Below are 19,147 nucleotides of genomic sequence, written 5' to 3'. Positions count from 1 at the left end.
AACTGCAGGTTTGCAGATTTGTTCCCTTTGACATTGATGCTTGATCTGCAAGTCGAGTTTTCAAATCGTGTGTTCAACCGGCAGTTCCCTGTTCCAATCAGCAGAGGAAAAATTAGTTTGCTGTTTCATGCTGCATAATGTGTGCTGAGGTTATCTGTGCAATATGCATTCCTCAGGATGAATAAATGCAACGCCTTTTGAAATGCATGCAGTACATGGTTTGCACTCAACAAAACGTTGCATTTTCTTTTCATGCCAAGCATTTTGCATGAATGCATTGCAATGCCAACGCACGTTTTACCTGCCAAGACTGAAGTACAATCTGTGCTGAACAGTGTGAAACAGAAACAGATATTATGAGAAGCCATTGCCTCAACGGCATCTGTGTGAATTGCTCTGCATCGATAATTAACAGACCGTAAATCGGTGAAACTGACGCTGTGAATGCAAAAAGGACAATCCAAAGTGTAATATTGGAATTGATTTGGCATATTTTGAGAAAGCTTTCAAATGTTTTGGCATAGTTGGTTCCATGGTGTAATGGTGAGCACTCTGGACTCTGAATCCAGCGATCCGAGTTCATATCTCGGTGAAACCTGAATGTTTGTTGTCCCAGCTGCTGAAAATTTGGACCAAGCATGTAGAAGGCTGCTGTTTGGCAGTTTTGTTGCCTTTGTCATTGATGCTTGATCTGCAAGTCGAGTTTTCAAATCGTGTGTTCAACCGGCAGTTAGCTGTTCCAATCAGCAGAGTAGAAATTAGTTTGCTGTTTAATGCTGCCTTTGCCTGCACAATGTGTGCTGAGATTATCTGTGCAATATGCACTCCGCAGCATGAATAAACGCAATGCCTTTTGAAATGCATGGATTGCACTCAACAAAACGTTGCATTTTCTTTTCATGCCAAGCATTTTGCATGAATGCATTGCAATGCTAACACACGTTTTACCTGGCAAGACTGAAGTACAATCTGTGCTGAACAGTTTGAAACAGAAACAGCTATTTGAGAACCCATAGCCTCAACGGCATCTGTGTGAATTGCTCTGCATCGATAATTAACAGACCGTAAATAGGTGAAACTGACGCTGTGAATGCAAAAATATCAATCCAAAGTGTAATGTTGGAGTTGATTTTGTAGATTTTGAGGAATGTTTCAAATGGGCGACCGTAGTTGATTCCATGGTGAAATGGTGAGCACTCTGGACTCTAAACTCTAGCAATCCTGGTTCAAATCTCAGGGGAGCCTCAATGCTTGTTGTCCCAGCTGCTGGAAATTCAGGTCAAACAAGTAAAAAACTGCAGGTTTGCAGTTTTGTTGCCTTTGACATTGATGCTTGATCTGCAAGTCGAGTTTTCAAATCGTGTGTTCAACCGGCAGTTCCCTGTTCCAATCAGCAGAGGAAAAATTAGTTTGCTGTTTCATGCTGCATAATGTGTGCTGAGATTATCTGTGCAATAGGCATTCCTCAGGATGAATAAATGCAACGCCTTTTGAAATGCATGCAGTACATGGTTTGCACTCAAAAAAACGTTGCATTTTCTTTTCATGCCAAGCATTATGCATGAATGCATTGCAATGCCAACGCACGTTTTACCTGGCAAGACTGAAGTACAATCTGTGCTGAACAGTGTGAAACAGAAACAGATATTATGAGAAGCCATTGCCTCAACGGCATCTGTGTGAATTGCTCTGCATCGATAATTAACAGACCGTAAAGAGGTGAAACTGACGCTGTGAATGCAAAAAGGACAATCCAAAGTGTAATGTTGGAATTGATTTGGCAGATTTTGAGAAAGCTTTCAAATGTTTTGGCATAGTTGGTTCCATGGTGTAATGGTGAGCACTCTGGACTCTGAATCCAGCGATCTGAGTTCACATCTCGGTGGAACCTGAATGTTTATTGTCCCAGCTGCTGAAAATTTGGACCAAGCATGTAGAAGGCTGCTGTTTGGCAGTTTTGTTGCCTTTGTCATTGATGCTTGATCTGCAAGTCGAGTTTTCAAATCGTGTGTTCAACCGGCAGTTACCTGTTCCAATCAGCAGAGTAGAAATTAGTTTACTGTTTAATGCTGCCTTTGCCTGCACAATGTGTGCTGAGATTATCTGTGCAATATGCACTCCGCAGGATGAATAAACGCAATGCCTTTTGAAATGCATGGATTGCACTCAACAAAACGTTGCATTTTCTTTTCATGCCAAGCATTTTGCATGAATGCATTGCAATGCTAACACACGTTTTACCTGGCAAGACTGAAGTACAATCTGTGCTGAACAGTTTGAAACAGAAACAGCTATTTGAGAACCCATAGCCTCAACGGCATCTGTGTGATTTGCTCTGCATCGATAATTAACAGACCGTAAATAGGTGAAACTGACGCTGTGAATGCAAAAATATCAATCCAAAGTGTAATGTTGGAGTTGATTTTGTAGATTTTGAGGAATGTTTCAAATGGGCGACAGTAGTTGATTCCATGGTGAAATGGTGAGCACTCTGGACTCTAAACTCTAGCAATCCTGGTTCAAATCTCAGGGGAGCCTGAATGCTTGTTGTCCCAGCTGCTGGAAATTCAGGTCAAACAAGTAAAAAACTGCAGGTTTGCAGTTTTGTTGCCTTTGACATTGATGCTTGATCTGCAAGTCGAGTTTTCAAATCGTGTGTTCAACCGGCAGTTCCCTGTTCCAATCAGCAGAGGAAAAATTAGTTTGCTGTTTCATGCTGCATAATGTGTGCTGAGATTATCTGTGCAATAGGCATTCCTCAGGATGAATAAATGCAACGCCTTTTGAAATGCATGCAGTACATGGTTTGCACTCAACAAAACGTTGCATTTTCTTTTCATGCCAAGCATTATGCATGAATGCATTGCAATGCCAACGCACGTTTTACCTGGCAAGACTGAAGTACAATCTGTGCTGAACAGTGTGAAACAGAAACAGATATTATGAGAAGCCATCTGTGTGAATTGCTCTGCATCGATAATTAACAGACCGTAAATCGGTGAAACTGACGCTGTGAATGCAAAAAGGACAATCCAAAGTGTAATGTTGGAATTGATTTGGCAGATTTTGAGAAAGCTTTCAAATGTTTTGGCATAGTTGGTTCCATGGTGTAATGGTGAGCACTCTGGACTCTGAATCCAGCGATCCGAGTTCAAATCTCGGTGAAACCTGAATGTTTGTTGTCCCAGCTGCTGAAAATTTGGACCAAGCATGTAGAAGGCTGCTGTTTGGCAGTTTTGTTGGAGTTGATTTTGTAGATTTTGAGGAATGTTTCAAATGGGCGACCGTAGTTGATTCCATGGTGAAATGGTGAGCACTCTGGACTCTAAACTCTAGCAATCCTGGTTCAAATCTCAGGGGAGCCTGAATGCTTGTTGTCCTAGCTGCTGGAAATTCAGGTCAAACAAGTAAAAAACTGCAGGTTTGCAGATTTGTTGCCTTTGACATTGATGCTTGATCTGCAAGTCGAGTTTTCAAATCGTGTGTTCAACCGGCAGTTCCCTGTTCCAATCAGTAGAGGAAAAATTAGTTTGCTGTTTCATGCTGCATAATGTGTGCTGAGATTATCTGTGCAATATGCATTCCTCAGGATGAATAAATGCAACGCCTTTTGAAATGCATGCAGTACATGGTTTGCACTCAACAAAACGTTGCATTTTCTTTTCATGCCAAGCATTATGCATGAATGCATTGCAATGCCAACGCACGTTTTACCTGGCAAGACTGAAGTACAATCTGTGCTGAACAGTGTGAAACAGAAACAGATATTATGAGAAGCCATCTGTGTGAATTGCTCTGCATCGATAATTAACAGACCGTAAATCGGTGAAACTGACGCTGTGAATGCAAAAAGGACAATCCAAAGTGTAATGTTGGAATTGATTTGGCAGATTTTGAGAAAGCTTTCAAATGTTTTGGCATAGTTGGTTCCATGGTGTAATGGTGAGCACTCTGGACTCTGAATCCAGCGATCCGAGTTCAAATCTCGGTGAAACCTGAATGTTTGTTGTCCCAGCTGCTGAAAATTTGGACCAAGCATGTAGAAGGCTGCTGTTTGGCAATTTTGTTGCCTTTGTCATTGATGCTTGATCTGCAAGTCGAGTTTTCAAATCGTGTGTTCAACCGGCAGTTAGCTGTTCCAATCAGCAGAGTAGAAATTAGTTTGCTGTTTAATGCTGCCTTTGCCTGCACAATGTGTGCTGAGATTATCTGTGCAATATGCACTCCGCAGCATGAATAAACGCAATGCCTTTTGAAATGCATGGATTGCACTCAACAAAACGTTGCATTTTCTTTTCATGCCAAGCATTTTGCATGAATGCATTGCAATGCTAACACACGTTTTACCTGGCAAGACTGAAGTACAATCTGTGCTGAACAGTTTGAAACAGAAACAGCTATTTGAGAACCCATAGCCTCAACGGCATCTGTGTGAATTGCTCTGCATCGATAATTAACAGACCGTAAATAGGTGAAACTGACGCTGTGAATGCAAAAATATCAATCCAAAGTGTAATGTTGGAGTTGATTTTGTAGATTTTGAGGAATGTTTCAAATGGGCGACCGTAGTTGATTCCATGGTGAAATGGTGAGCACTCTGGACTCTAAACTCTAGCAATCCTGGTTCAAATCTCAGAGGAGCCTGAATGCTTGTTGTCCCAGCTGCTGGAAATTCAGGACAAACAAGTAAAAAACTGCAGGTTTGCAGTTTTGTTGCCTTTGACATTGATGCTTGATCTGCAAGTCGAGTTTTCAAATCGTGTGTTCAACCGGCAGTTCCCTGTTCCAATCAGCAGAGGAAAAATTAGTTTGCTGTTTCATGCTGCATAATGTGTGCTGAGATTATATGTGCAATAGGCATTCCTTAGGATGAATAAATGCAACGCCTTTTGAAATGCATGCAGTACATGGTTTGCACTCAGCAAAACGTTGCATTTTCTTTTCATGCCAAGCATTTTGCATGAATGCATTGCAATGCCAACGCACGTTTTACCTGCCAAGACTGATGTACAATCTGTGCTGAACAGTGTGATACAGAAACAAATATTATGAGAAGCCATTGCCTCAACGGCATCTGTGTGAATTGCTCTGCATCGATAATTAACAGACCGTAAATCGGTGAAACTGACGCTGTGAATGCAAAAAGGACAATCCAAAGTGTAATGTTGGAATTGATTTGGCAGATTTTGAGAAAGCTTTTAAATGCTTTGGCATAGTTGGTTCCATGGTGTAATGGTGAGCACTTTGGACTCTAAACTCTAGCAATCCTTGTTCAAATCTCAGGGGAGCCTGAATGTTTATTGTCCCAGCTGCTGAAAATTTGCACCAAGCATGTCGAAAGCTGCTGTTTGGTAGTTGTGTTGCCTTTGTCATTGATGATTGATCTCCAAGTCGAGTTTTCAACCGGCAGTTAGCTGTTCCAATCAGCAGAGTAGAAATTATTTTGCTGTTTAATGCTGCCTTTGCCTGCACAATGTGTGCTGAGATTATCTGTGCAATATGCTCTCCACAGGATGAATAAACGCAATGCCTTTTGAAATGCATGGATTGCACTCAACAAAACGTTGCATTTTCTTTTCATGCCAAGCATTTTGCAGGAATGCATTGCAATGCCAACGCACGTTTTACCTGGCAAGACTGAAGTACAATCTGTGGTGAACAGTGTGAAACAGAAACAGATATTATGAGAAGCCATTGCCTCAACGGCATCTGTGTGAATTGCTCTGCATCGATAATTACCAGACCGTAAATCGGTGAAACTGACGCTGTGAATGCAAAAAGGACAATCCAAAGTGTAATGTTGGAATTGATTTGGCAGATTTTGAGAAAGCTTTCAAATGTTTTGGCATAGTTGGTTCCATGGTGTAATGGTGAGCACTCTGGACTCTGAATCCAGCGATCCGAGTTCAAATCTCGGTTGAACCTGAATGTTTGTTGTCCCAGCTGCTGAAAATTTGGACCAAGCATGTAGAAGGCTGCTGTTTGGCAGTTTTGTTGCCTTTGTCATTGATGCTTGATCTGCAAGTCGAGTTTTCAAATCGTGTGTTCAACCAGCAGTTACCTGTTCCAATCAGCAGAGTAGAAATTAGTTTGCTGTTTAATGCTGCCTTTGCCTGCACAATGTGTGCTGAGATTATCTGTGCAATATGCACTCCGCAGCATGAATAAACGCAATGCCTTTTGAAATGCATGGATTGCACTCAACAAAACGTTGCATTTTCTTTTCATGCCAAGCATTTTGCATGAATGCATTGCAATGCAAACGCACGTTTTACCTGGCAAGACTGAAGTACAATCTGTGCTGAACAGTTTGAAACAGAAACAGCTATTTGAGAACCCATAGCCTCAACGGCATCTGTGTGAATTGCTCTGCATCGATAATTAACAGACCGTAAATAGGTGAAACTGACGCTGTGAATGCAAAAATATCAATCCAAAGTGTAATGTTGGAGTTGATTTTGTAGATTTTGAGGAATGTTTCAAATGGGCGACCGTAGTTGATTCCATGGTGAAATGGTGAGCACTCTGGACTGTAAACTCTAGCAATCCTGGTTCAAATCTCAGGGGAGCCTGAATGCTTGTTGTCCCAGCTGCTGGAAATTCAGGTCAAACAAGTAAAAAACTGCAGGTTTGCAGATTTGTTCCCTTTGACATTGATGCTTGATCTGCAAGTCGAGTTTTCAAATCGTGTGTTCAACCGGCAGTTCCCTGTTCCAATCAGCAGAGGAAAAATTAGTTTGCTGTTTCATGCTGCATAATGTGTGCTGAGGTTATCTGTGCAATATGCATTCCTCAGGATGAATAAATGCAACGCCTTTTGAAATGCATGCAGTACATGGTTTGCACTCAACAAAACGTTGCATTTTCTTTTCATGCCAAGCATTTTGCATGAATGTATTGCAATGCCAACGCACGTTTTACCTGCCAAGACTGAAGTACAATCTGTGCTGAACAGTGTGAAACAGAAACAGATATTATGAGAAGCCATTGCCTCAACGGCATCTGTGTGAATTGCTCTGCATCGATAATTAACAGACCGTAAATCGGTGAAACTGACGCTGTGAATGCAAAAAGGACAATCCAAAGTGTAATGTTGGAATTGATTTGGCATATTTTGAGAAAGCTTTCAAATGTTTTGGCATAGTTGGTTCCATGGTGTAATGGTGAGCACTCTGGACTCTGAATCCAGCGATCCGAGTTCAAATCTCGGTGAAACCTGAATGTTTGTTGTCCCAGCTGCTGAAAATTTGGACCAAGCATGTAGAAGGCTGCTGTTTGGCAATTTTGTTGCCTTTGTCATTGATGCTTGATCTGCAAGTCGAGTTTTCAAATCGTGTGTTCAACCGGCAGTTAGCTGTTCCAATCAGCAGAGTAGAAATTAGTTTGCTGTTTAATGCTGCCTTTGCCTGCACAATGTGTGCTGAGATTATCTGTGCAATATGCACTCCGCAGCATGAATAAACGCAATGCCTTTTGAAATGCATGGATTGCACTCAACAAAACGTTGCATTTTCTTTTCATGCCAAGCATTTTGCATGAATGCATTGCAATGCTAACACACGTTTTACCTGGCAAGACTGAAGTACAATCTGTGCTGAACAGTTTGAAACAGAAACAGCTATTTGAGAACCCATAGCCTCAACGGCATCTGTGTGAATTGCTCTGCATCGATAATTAACAGACCGTAAATAGGTGAAACTGACGCTGTGAATGCAAAAATATCAATCCAAAGTGTAATGTTGGAGTTGATTTTGTAGATTTTGAGGAATGTTTCAAATGGGCGACCGTAGTTGATTCCATGGTGAAATGGTGAGCACTCTGGACTCTAAACTCTAGCAATCCTGGTTCAAATCTCAGAGGAGCATGAATACTTGTTGTCCCAGCTGCTGGAAATTCAGGACAAACAAGTAAAAAACTGCAGGTTTGCAGTTTTGTTGCCTTTGACATTGATGCTTGATCTGCAAGTCGAGTTTTCAAATCGTGTGTTCAACCGGCAGTTCCCTGTTCCAATCAGCAGAGGAAAAATTAGTTTGCTGTTTCATGCTGCATAATGTGTGCTGAGATTATATGTGCAATAGGCATTCCTTAGGATGAATAAATGCAACGCCTTTTGAAATGCATGCAGTACATGGTTTGCACTCAACAAAACGTTGCATTTTCTTTTCATGCCAAGCATTATGCATGAATGCATTGCAATGCCAACGCACGTTTTACCTGGCAAGACTGAAGTACAATCTGTGCTGAACAGTGTGAAACAGAAACAGATATTATGAGAAGCCATTGCCTCAACGGCATCTGTGTGAATTGCTCTGCATCGATAATTAACAGACCGTAAAGAGGTGAAACTGACGCTGTGAATGCAAAAAGGACAATCCAAAGTGTAATGTTGGAATTGATTTGGCAGATTTTGAGAAAGCTTTCAAATGTTTTGGCATAGTTGGTTCCATGGTGTAATGGTGAGCACTCTGGACTCTGAATCCAGCGATCCGAGTTCAAATCTCGGTGGAACCTGAATGTTTGTTGTCCCAGCTGCTGAAAATTTGGACCAAGCATGTAGAAGGCTGCTGTTTGGCAGTTTTGTTGGAGTTGATTTTGTAGATTTTGAGGAATGTTTCAAATGGGCGACCGTAGTTGATTCCATGGTGAAATGGTGAGCACTCTGGACTCTAAACTCTAGCAATCCTGGTTCAAATCTCAGGGGAGCCTGAATGCTTGTTGTCCCAGCTGCTGGAAATTCAGGTCAAACAAGTAAAAAACTGCAGGTTTGCAGATTTGTTGCCTTTGACATTGATGCTTGATCTGCAAGTCGAGTTTTCAAATCGTGTGTTCAACCGGCAGTTCCCTGTTCCAATCAGTAGAGGAAAAATTAGTTTGCTGTTTCATGCTGCATAATGTGTGCTGAGATTATCTGTGCAATATGCATTCCTCAGGATGAATAAATGCAACGCCTTTTGAAATGCATGCAGTACATTGTTTGCACTCAGCAAAACGTTGCATTTTCTTTTCATGCCAAGCATTTTGCATGAATGCATTGCAATGCCAACGCACGTTTTACCTGGCAAGACTGAAGTACAATCTGTGCTGAACAGTGTGAAACAGAAACAAATATTATGAGAAGCCATTGCCTCAACGGCATCTGTGTGAATTGCTCTGCATCGATAATTAACAGACCGTAAATCGGTGAAACTGACGCTGTGAATGCAAAAAGGACAATCCAAAGTGTAATGTTGGAATTGATTTGGCAGATTTTGAGAAAGCTTTCAAATGCTTTGGCATAGTTGGTTCCATGGTGTAATGGTGAGCACTCTGGACTCTAAACTCTAGCAATCCTTGTTCAAATCTCAGGGGAGCCTGAATGTTTATTGTCCCAGCTGCTGAAAATTTGCACCAAGCATGTCGAAAGCTGCTGTTTGGTAGTTATGTTGCCTTTGTCATTGATGATTGATCTCCAAGTCGAGTTTTCAACCGGCAGTTAGCTGTTCCAATCAGCAGAGTAGAAATTATTTTGCTGTTTAATGCTGCCTTTGCCTGCACAATGTGTGCTGAGATTATCTGTGCAATATGCTCTCCACAGGATGAATAAACGCAATGCCTTTTGAAATGCATGGATTGCACTCAACAAAACGTTGCATTTTCTTTTCATGCCAAGCATTTTGCAGGAATGCATTGCAATGCCAACGCACGTTTTACCTGGCAAGACTGAAGTACAATCTGTGGTGAACAGTGTGAAACAGAAACAGATATTATGAGAAGCCATTGCCTCAACGGCATCTGTGTGAATTGCTCTGCATCGATAATTACCAGACCGTAAATCGGTGAAACTGACGCTGTGAATGCAAAAAGGACAATCCAAAGTGTAATGTTGGAATTGATTTGGCAGATTTTGAGAAAGCTTTCAAATGTTTTGGCATAGTTGGTTCCATGGTGTAATGGTGAGCACTCTGGACTCTGAATCCAGCGATCCGAGTTCAAATCTCGGTGGAACCTGAATGTTTGTTGTCCCAGCTGCTGAAAATTTGGACCAAGCATGTAGAAGGCTGCTGTTTGGCAGTTTTGTTGCCTTTGTCATTGATGCTTGATCTGCAAGTCGAGTTTTCAAATCGTGTGTTCAACCAGCAGTTACCTGTTCCAATCAGCAGAGTAGAAATTAGTTTGCTGTTTAATGCGCCTTTGCCTGCACAATGTGTGCTGAGATTATCTGTGCAATATGCACTCCGCAGCATGAATAAACGCAATGCCTTTTGAAATGCATGGATTGCACTCAACAAAACGTTGCATTTTCTTTTCATGCCAAGCATTTTGCATGAATGCATTGCAATGCAAACGCACGTTTTACCTGCCAAGACTGAAGTACAATCTGTGCTGAACAGTGTGAAACAGAAACAGATATTATGAGAAGCCATTGCCTCAACGGCATCTGTGTGAATTGCTCTGCATCGATAATTAACAGACCGTAAAGAGGTGAAACTGACGCTGTGAATGCAAAAAGGACAATCCAAAGCGTAATGTTGGAATTGATTTGGCAGATTTTGAGAAAGCTTTCAAATGTTTTGGCATAGCTGGTTCCATGGTGTAATGGTGAGCACTCTGGACTCTGAATCCAGCGATCCGAGTTCAAATCTCGGTGAAACCTGAATGTTTGTTGTCCCAGCTGCTGAAAATTTGGACCAAGCATGTAGAAGGCTGCTGTTTGGCAGTTTTGTTGCCTTTGTCATTGATGCTTGATCTGCAAGTCGAGTTTTCAAATCGTGTGTTCAACCGGCAGTTAGCTGTTCCAATCAGCAGAGTAGAAATTAGTTTGCTGTTTAATGCTGCCTTTGCCTGCACAATGTGTGCTGAGATTATCTGTGCAATATGCACTCCGCAGCATGAATAAACGCAATGCCTTTTGAAATGCATGGATTGCACTCAACAAAACGTTGCATTTTCTTTTCATGCCAAGCATTTTGCATGAATGCATTGCAATGCTAACACACGTTTTACCTGGCAAGACTGAAGTACAATCTGTGCTGAACAGTTTGAAACAGAAACAGCTATTTGAGAACCCATAGCCTCAACGGCATCTGTGTGAATTGCTCTGCATCGATAATTAACAGACCGTAAATAGGTGAAACTGACGCTGTGAATGCAAAAATATCAATCCAAAGTGTAATGTTGGAGTTGATTTTGTAGATTTTGAGGAATGTTTCAAATGGGCGACCGTAGTTGATTGCATGGTGAAATGGTGAGCACTCTGGACTCTAAACTCTAGCAATCCTGGTTCAAATCTCAGGGGAGCCTGAATGCTTGTTGTCCCAGCTGCTGGAAATTCAGGTCAAACAAGTAAAAAACTGCAGGTTTGCAGTTTTGTTGCCTTTGACATTGATGCTTGATCTGCAAGTCGAGTTTTCAAATCGTGTGTTCAACCGGCAGTTCCCTGTTCCAATCAGCAGAGGAAAAATTAGTTTGCTGTTTCATGCTGCATAATGTGTGCTGAGATTATATGTGCAATAGGCATTCCTTAGGATGAATAAATGCAACGCCTTTTGAAATGCATGCAGTACATGGTTTGCACTCAACAAAACGTTGCATTTTCTTTTCATGCCAAGCATTATGCATGAATGCATTGCAATGCCAACGCACGTTTTACCTGCCAAGACTGAAGTACAATCTGTGCTGAACAGTGTGAAACAGAAACAGATATTATGAGAAGCCATTGCCTCAACGGCATCTGTGTGAATTGCTCTGCATCGATAATTAACAGCCCGTAAATCGGTGAAACTGACGCTGTGAATGCAAAAAGGACAATCCAAAGTGTAATGTTGGAATTGATTTGGCAGATTTTGAGAAAGCTTTCAAATGTTTTGGCATAGTTGGTTCCATGGTGTAATGGTGAGCACTCTGGACTCTGAATCCAGCGATCTGAGTTCAAATCTCGGTGGAACCTGAATGTTTATTGTCCCAGCTGCTGAAAATTTGGACCAAGCATGCAGAAGGCTGCTGTTTGGCAGTTTTGTTGCCTTTGTCATTGATGCTTGATCTGCAAGTCGAGTTTTCAAATCGTGTGTTCAACCGGCAGTTAGCTGTTCCAATCAGCAGAGTAGAAATTAGTTTGCTGTTTAATGCTGCCTTTGCCTGCACAATGTGTGCTGAGATTATCTGTGCAATATGCACTCCGCAGCATGAATAAACGCAATGCCTTTTGAAATGCATGGATTGCACTCAACAAAACGTTGCATTTTCTTTTCATGCCAAGCATTTTGCATGAATGCATTGCAATGCTAACACACGTTTTACCTGGCAAGACTGAAGTACAATCTGTGCTGAACAGTTTGAAACAGAAACAGCTATTTGAGAACCCATAGCCTCAACGGCATCTGTGTGAATTGCTCTGCATCGATAATTAACAGACCGTAAATAGGTGAAACTGACGCTGTGAATGCAAAAATATCAATCCAAAGTGTAATGTTGGAGTTGATTTTGTAGATTTTGAGGAATGTTTCAAATGGGCGACCGTAGTTGATTCCATGGTGAAATGGTGAGCACTCTGGACTCTAAACTCTAGCAATCCTGGTTCAAATCTCAGGGGAGCCTGAATGCTTGTTGTCCCAGCTGCTGGAAATTCAGGTCAAACAAGTAAAAAACTGCAGGTTTGCAGTTTTGTTGCCTTTGACATTGATGCTTGATCTGCAAGTTGAGTTTTCAAATCGTGTGTTCAACCGGCAGTTCCCTGTTCCAATCAGCAGAGGAAAAATTAGTTTGCTGTTTCATGCTGCATAATGTGTGCTGAGATTATCTGTGCAATAGGCATTCCTCAGGATGAATAAATGCAACGCCTTTTGAAATGCATGCAGTACATGGTTTGCACTCAACAAAACGTTGCATTTTCTTTTCATGCCAAGCATTATGCATGAATGCATTGCAATGCCAACGCACGTTTTACCTGGCAAGACTGAAGTACAATCTGTGCTGAACAGTGTGAAACAGAAACAGATATTATGAGAAGCCATTGCCTCAACGGCATCTGTGTGAATTGCTCTGCATCGATAATTAACAGACCGCAAATCGGTGAAACTGACGCTGTGAATGCAAAAAGGACAATCCAAAGTGTAATGTTGGAATTGATTTGGCAGATTTTGAGAAAGCTTTCAAATGTTTTGGCATAGTTGGTTCCATGGTGTAATGGTGAGCACTCTGGACTCTGAATCCAGCGATCCGAGTTCAAATCTCGGTGGAACCTGAATGTTTGTTGTCCCAGCTGCTGAAAATTTGGACCAAGCATGTAGAAGGCTGCTGTTTGGCAGTTTTGTTGCCTTTGTCATTGATGCTTGATCTGCAAGTCGAGTTTTCAAATCGTGTGTTCAACCGGCAGTTACCTGTTCCAATCAGCAGAGTAGAAATTAGTTTACTGTTTAATGCTGCCTTTGCCTGCACAATGTGTGCTGAGATTATCTGTGCAATATGCACTCCGCAGGATGAATAAACGCAATGCCTTTTGAAATGCATGGATTGCACTCAACAAAACGTTGCATTTTCTTTTCATGCCAAGCATTTTGCATGAATGCATTGCAATGCTAACACACGTTTTACCTGGCAAGACTGAAGTACAATCTGTGCTGAACAGTTTGAAACAGAAACAGCTATTTGAGAACCCATAGCCTCAACGGCGTCTGTGTGATTTGCTCTGCATCGATAATTAACAGACCGTAAATAGGTGAAATTGACGCTGTGAATGCAAAAATATCAATCCAAAGTGTAATGTTGGAGTTGATTTTGTAGATTTTGAGGAATGTTTCAAATGGGCGACAGTAGTTGATTCCATGGTGAAATGGTGAGCACTCTGGACTCTAAACTCTAGCAATCCTGGTTCAAATCTCAGGGGAGCCTGAATGCTTGTTGTCCCAGCTGCTGGAAATTCAGGTCAAACAAGTAAAAAACTGCAGGTTTGCAGTTTTGTTGCCTTTGACATTGATGCTTGATCTGCAAGTCGAGTTTTCAAATCGTGTGTTCAACCGGCAGTTCCCTGTTCCAATCAGCAGAGGAAAAATTAGTTTGCTGTTTCATGCTGCATAATGTGTGCTGAGATTATCTGTGCAATAGGCATTCCTCAGGATGAATAAATGCAACGCCTTTTGAAATGCATGCAGTACATGGTTTGCACTCAACAAAACGTTGCATTTTCTTTTCATGCCAAGCATTATGCATGAATTCATTGCAATGCCAACGCACGTTTTACCTGGCAAGACTGAAGTACAATCTGTGCTGAACAGTGTGAAACAGAAACAGATATTATGAGAAGCCATTGCCTCAACGGCATCTGTGTGAATTGCTCTGCATCGATAATTAACAGACCGTAAAGAGGTGAAACTGACGCTGTGAATGCAAAAAGGACAATCCAAAGTGTAATGTTGGAATTGATTTGGCAGATTTTGAGAAAGCTTTCAAATGTTTTGGCATAGTTGGTTCCATGGTGTAATGGTGAGCACTCTGGACTCTGAATCCAGCGATCCGAGTTCAAATCTCGGTGGAACCTGAATGTTTGTTGTCCCAGCTGCTGAAAATTTGGACCAAGCATGTAGAAGGCTGCTGTTTGGCAGTTTTGTTGCCTTTGTCATTGATGCTTGATCTGCAAGTCGAGTTTTCAAATCCTGTGTTCAACCGGCAGTCAGCTGTTCCAATCAGCAGAGTAGAAATTAGTTTGCTGTTTAATGCTGCCTTTGCCTGCACAATGTGTGCTGAGATTATCTGTGCAATATGCACTCCGCAGCATGAATAAACGCAATGCCTTTTGAAATGCATGGATTGCACTCAACAAAACGTTGCATTTTCTTTTCATGCCAAGCATTTTGCATGAATGCATTGCAATGCCAACGCACGTTTTACCTGCCAAGACTGAAGTACAATCTGTGCTGAACAGTGTGAAACAGAAACAGATATTATGAGAAGCCATTGCCTCAACGGCATCTGTGTGAATTGCTCTGCATCGATAATTAACAGACCGTAAAGAGGTGAAACTGACGCTGTGAATGCAAAAATATCAATACAAAGTGTAATGTTGGAGTTGATTTTGTAGATTTTGAGGAATGTTTCAAATGGGTGACCGTAGTTGATTGCATGGTGAAATGGTGAGCACTCTGGACTCTAAACTCTAGCAATCCTGGTTCAAATCTCAGGGGAGCCTGAATGCTTGTTGTCCCAGCTGCTGGAAATTCAGGTCAAACAAGTAAAAAACTGCAGGTTTGCAGTTTTGTTGCCTTTGACATTGATGCTTGATCTGCAAGTCGAGTTTTCAAATCGTGTGTTCAACCGGCAGTTCCCTGTTCCAATCAGCAGAGGAAAAATTAGTTTGCTGTTTCATGCTGCATAATGTGTGCTGAGATTATCTGTGCAATAGGCATTCCTCAGGATGAATAAATGCAACGCCTTTTGAAATGCATGCAGTACATGGTTTGCACTCAACAAAACGTTGCATTTTCTTTTCATGCCAAGCATTATGCATGAATGCATTGCAATGCCAACGCACGTTTTACCTGCCAAGACTGAAGTACAATCTGTGCTGAACAGTGTGAAACAGAAACAGATATTATGAGAAGCCATTGCCTTAACGGCATCTGTGTGAATTGCTCTGCATCGATAATTAACAGACCGCAAATCGGTGAAACTGACGCTGTGAATGCAAAAAGGACAATCCAAAGTGTAATGTTGGAATTGATTTGGCAGATTTTGAGAAAGCTTTCAAATGTTTTGGCATAGTTGGTTCCATGGTGTAATGGTGAGCACTCTGGACTCTGAATCCAGCGATACGAGTTCAAATCTCGGTGGAACCTGAATGTTTGTTGTCCCAGCTGCTGAAAATTTGGACCAAGCATGTAGAAGGCTGCTGTTTGGCAGTTTTGTTGCCTTTGTCATTGATGCTTGATCTGCAAGTCGAGTTTTCAAATCGTGTGTTCAACCGGCAGTTACCTGTTCCAATCAGCAGAGTAGAAATTAGTTTACTGTTTAATGCTGCCTTTGCCTGCACAATGTGTGCTGAGATTATCTGTGCAATATGCACTCCGCAGGATGAATAAACGCAATGCCTTTTGAAATGCATGGATTGCACTCAACAAAACGTTGCATTTTCTTTTCATGCCAAGCATTTTGCATGAATGCATTGCAATGCTAACACACGTTTTACCTGGCAAGACTGAAGTACAATCTGTGCTGAACAGTTTGAAACAGAAACAGCTATTTGAGAACCCATAGCCTCAACGGCGTCTGTGTGATTTGCTCTGCATCGATAATTAACAGACCGTAAATAGGTGAAACTGACACTGTGAATGCAAAAATATCAATCCAAAGTGTAATGTTGGAGTTGATTTTGTAGATTTTGAGGAATGTTTCAAATGGGCGACAGTAGTTGATTCCATGGTGAAATGGTGAGCACTCTGGACTCTAAACTCTAGCAATCCTGGTTCAAATCTCAGGGGAGCCTGAATGCTTGTTGTCCCAGCTGCTGGAAATTCAGGTCAAACAAGTAAAAAACTGCAGGTTTGCAGTTTTGTTGCCTTTGACATTGATGCTTGATCTGCAAGTCGAGTTTTCAAATCGTGTGTTCAACCGGCAGTTCCCTGTTCCAATCAGCAGAGGAAAAATTAGTTTGCTGTTTCATGCTGCATAATGTGTGCTGAGATTATCTGTGCAATAGGCATTCCTCAGGATGAATAAATGCAACGCCTTTTGAAATGCATGCAGTACATGGTTTGCACTCAACAAAACGTTGCATTTTCTTTTCATGCCAAGCATTATGCATGAATTCATTGCAATGCCAACGCACGTTTTACCTGGCAAGACTGAAGTACAATCTGTGGTGAACAGTGTGAAACAGAAACAGATATTATGAGAAGCCATTGCCTCAACGGCATCTGTGTGAATTGCTCTGCATCGATAATTAACAGACCGTAAAGAGGTGAAACTGACGCTGTGAATGCAAAAAGGACAATCCAAAGTGTAATGTTGGAATTGATTTGGCAGATTTTGAGAAAGCTTTCAAATGTTTTGGCATAGTTGGTTCCATGGTGTAATGGTGAGCACTCTGGATTCTGAGTCCAGCGATCCGAGTTCAAATCTCGGTGGAACCTGCATGTTTGTTGTCCCAGCTGCTGAAAATTTGGACCAAGCATGTAGAAGGCTGCTGTTTGGCAGTTTTGTTGCCTTTGTCATTGATGCTTGATCTGCAAGTCGAGTTTTCAAATCCTGTGTTCAACCGGCAGTCAGCTGTTCCAATCAGCAGAGTAGAAATTAGTTTGCTGTTTAATGCTGCCTTTGCCTGCACAATGTGTGCTGAGATTATCTGTGCAATATGCACTCCGCAGCATGAATAAACGCAATGCCTTTTGAAATGCATGGATTGCACTCAACAAAACGTTGCATTTTCTTTTCATGCCAAGCATTTTGCATGAATGCATTGCAATGCCAACGCACGTTTTACCTGGCAAGACTGAAGTACAATCTGTGCTGAACAGTGTGAAACAGAAACAGATATTATGAGAAGCCATTGCCTCAACGGCATCTGTGTGAATTGCTCTGCATCGATAATTAACAGACCGTAAAGAGGTGAAACTGACGCTGTGAATGCAAAAAGGACAATCCAAAGTGTAATGTTGGAATTGATTTGGCAGATTTTGAGAAAGCTTTCAAATGTTTTGGCATAGTTGGTTCCATGGTGTAATGGTGAGCACTCTGGACTCTGAATCCAGCGATCCGAGTTCAAATCTCGGTGAAACCTGAATGTTTGTTGTCCCAGCTGCTGAAAATTTGGACCAAGCATGTAGAAGGCTGCTGTTTGGCAGTTTTGTTGCCTTTGTCATTGATGCTTGATCTGCAAGTCGAGTTTTCAAATCGTGTGTTCAACCGGCAGTTAGCTGTTCCAATCAGCAGAGTAGAAATTAGTTTGCTGTTTAATGCTGCCTTTGCCTGCACAATGTGTGCTGAGATTATCTGTGCAATATGCACTCCGCAGCATGAATAAACGCAATGCCTTTTGAAATGCATGGATTGCACTCAACAAAACGTTGCATTTTCTTTTCATGCCAAGCATTTTGCATGAATGCATTGCAATGCTAACACACGTTTTACCTGGCAAGACTGAAGTACAATCTGTGCTGAACAGTTTGAAACAGAAACAGCTATTTGAGAACCCATAGCCTCAACGGCATCTGTGTGAATTGCTCTGCATCGATAATTAACAGACCGTAAATAGGTGAAACTGACGCTGTGAATGCAAAAATATCAATCCAAAGTGTAATGTTGGAGTTGATTTTGTAGATTTTGAGGAATGTTTCAAATGGGCGACCGTAGTTGATTGCATGGTGAAATGGTGAGCACTCTGGACTCTAAACTCTAGCAATCCTGGTTCAAATCTCAGGGGAGCCTGAATGCTTGTTGTCCCAGCTGCTGGAAATTCAGGTCAAACAAGTAAAAAACTGCAGGTTTGCAGTTTTGTTGCCTTTGACATTGATGCTTGATCTGCAAGTCGAGTTTTCAAATCGTGTGTTCAACCGGCAGTTCCCTGTTCCAATCAGCAGAGGAAAAATTAGTTTGCTGTTTCATGCTGCATAATGTGTGCTGAGATTATCTGTGCAATAGGCATTCCTCAGGATGAATAAATGCAACGCCTTTTGAAATGCATGCAGTACATGGTTTGCACTCAACAAAACGTTGCATTTTCTTTTCATGCCAAGCATTATGCATGAATGCATTGCAATGCCAACGCACGTTTTACCTGCCAAGACTGAAGTACAATCTGTGCTGAACAGTGTGAAACAGAAACAGATATTATGAGAAGCCATTGCCTCAACGGCATCTGTGTGAATTGCTCTGCATCGATAATTAACAGACCGCAAATCGGTGAAACTGACGCTGTGAATGCAAAAAGGACAATCCAAAGTGTAATGTTGGAATTGATTTGGCAGATTTTGAGAAAGCTTTCAAATGTTTTGGCATAGTTGGTTCCATGGTGTAATGGTGAGCACTCTGGACTCTGAATCCAGCGATCCGAGTTCAAATCTCGGTGGAACCTGAATGTTTGTTGTCCCAGCTGCTGAAAATTTGGACCAAGCATGTAGAAGGCTGCTGTTTGGCAGTTTTGTTGCCTTTGTCATTGATGCTTGATCTGCAAGTCGAGTTT

At 41.7% G+C, this 19,147-nt stretch overlaps 16 non-coding genes across 16 annotated transcripts; all 16 read left to right on the top strand.

Moving 5' to 3' along the window:
* Positions 1-526: 526 nt before the first annotated feature.
* trnaq-cug (transfer RNA glutamine (anticodon CUG)) lies at positions 527-598 on the top strand. The gene has a single exon. It is a non-coding gene; the product is annotated as a tRNA-Gln (tRNA).
* Positions 599-1,819: 1,221 nt separating this feature from the next.
* On the top strand, positions 1,820-1,891 carry trnaq-cug (transfer RNA glutamine (anticodon CUG)). Its single transcript has one exon. It is a non-coding gene; the product is annotated as a tRNA-Gln (tRNA).
* A 1,207-nt stretch (positions 1,892-3,098) lies between these two features.
* Positions 3,099-3,170, top strand: trnaq-cug (transfer RNA glutamine (anticodon CUG)). The gene has a single exon. It is a non-coding gene; the product is annotated as a tRNA-Gln (tRNA).
* Positions 3,171-3,925: 755 nt separating this feature from the next.
* Positions 3,926-3,997, top strand: trnaq-cug (transfer RNA glutamine (anticodon CUG)). Its single transcript has one exon. It is a non-coding gene; the product is annotated as a tRNA-Gln (tRNA).
* Positions 3,998-5,853: 1,856 nt separating this feature from the next.
* Positions 5,854-5,925, top strand: trnaq-cug (transfer RNA glutamine (anticodon CUG)). The gene has a single exon. It is a non-coding gene; the product is annotated as a tRNA-Gln (tRNA).
* A 1,221-nt stretch (positions 5,926-7,146) lies between these two features.
* trnaq-cug (transfer RNA glutamine (anticodon CUG)) lies at positions 7,147-7,218 on the top strand. Its single transcript has one exon. It is a non-coding gene; the product is annotated as a tRNA-Gln (tRNA).
* Positions 7,219-8,439: 1,221 nt separating this feature from the next.
* On the top strand, positions 8,440-8,511 carry trnaq-cug (transfer RNA glutamine (anticodon CUG)). The gene has a single exon. It is a non-coding gene; the product is annotated as a tRNA-Gln (tRNA).
* A 1,404-nt stretch (positions 8,512-9,915) lies between these two features.
* Positions 9,916-9,987, top strand: trnaq-cug (transfer RNA glutamine (anticodon CUG)). Its single transcript has one exon. It is a non-coding gene; the product is annotated as a tRNA-Gln (tRNA).
* Positions 9,988-10,561: 574 nt separating this feature from the next.
* Positions 10,562-10,633, top strand: trnaq-cug (transfer RNA glutamine (anticodon CUG)). Its single transcript has one exon. It is a non-coding gene; the product is annotated as a tRNA-Gln (tRNA).
* A 1,221-nt stretch (positions 10,634-11,854) lies between these two features.
* Positions 11,855-11,926, top strand: trnaq-cug (transfer RNA glutamine (anticodon CUG)). The gene has a single exon. It is a non-coding gene; the product is annotated as a tRNA-Gln (tRNA).
* A 1,221-nt stretch (positions 11,927-13,147) lies between these two features.
* trnaq-cug (transfer RNA glutamine (anticodon CUG)) lies at positions 13,148-13,219 on the top strand. Its single transcript has one exon. It is a non-coding gene; the product is annotated as a tRNA-Gln (tRNA).
* A 1,221-nt stretch (positions 13,220-14,440) lies between these two features.
* Positions 14,441-14,512, top strand: trnaq-cug (transfer RNA glutamine (anticodon CUG)). The gene has a single exon. It is a non-coding gene; the product is annotated as a tRNA-Gln (tRNA).
* Positions 14,513-15,734: 1,222 nt separating this feature from the next.
* trnaq-cug (transfer RNA glutamine (anticodon CUG)) lies at positions 15,735-15,806 on the top strand. Its single transcript has one exon. It is a non-coding gene; the product is annotated as a tRNA-Gln (tRNA).
* A 1,221-nt stretch (positions 15,807-17,027) lies between these two features.
* trnaq-cug (transfer RNA glutamine (anticodon CUG)) lies at positions 17,028-17,099 on the top strand. The gene has a single exon. It is a non-coding gene; the product is annotated as a tRNA-Gln (tRNA).
* A 575-nt stretch (positions 17,100-17,674) lies between these two features.
* On the top strand, positions 17,675-17,746 carry trnaq-cug (transfer RNA glutamine (anticodon CUG)). The gene has a single exon. It is a non-coding gene; the product is annotated as a tRNA-Gln (tRNA).
* Positions 17,747-18,967: 1,221 nt separating this feature from the next.
* trnaq-cug (transfer RNA glutamine (anticodon CUG)) lies at positions 18,968-19,039 on the top strand. The gene has a single exon. It is a non-coding gene; the product is annotated as a tRNA-Gln (tRNA).
* Positions 19,040-19,147: the final 108 nt, after the last annotated feature.

This window comes from Pristiophorus japonicus, unplaced genomic scaffold, assembly GCF_044704955.1.
Source record: "Pristiophorus japonicus isolate sPriJap1 unplaced genomic scaffold, sPriJap1.hap1 HAP1_SCAFFOLD_99, whole genome shotgun sequence".
Classification (NCBI taxonomy): domain Eukaryota; kingdom Metazoa; phylum Chordata; class Chondrichthyes; family Pristiophoridae; genus Pristiophorus; species Pristiophorus japonicus.
Note: the sequence above shows the minus strand (reverse complement) of the source record. Positions and strands in the feature narration are given on the sequence as shown.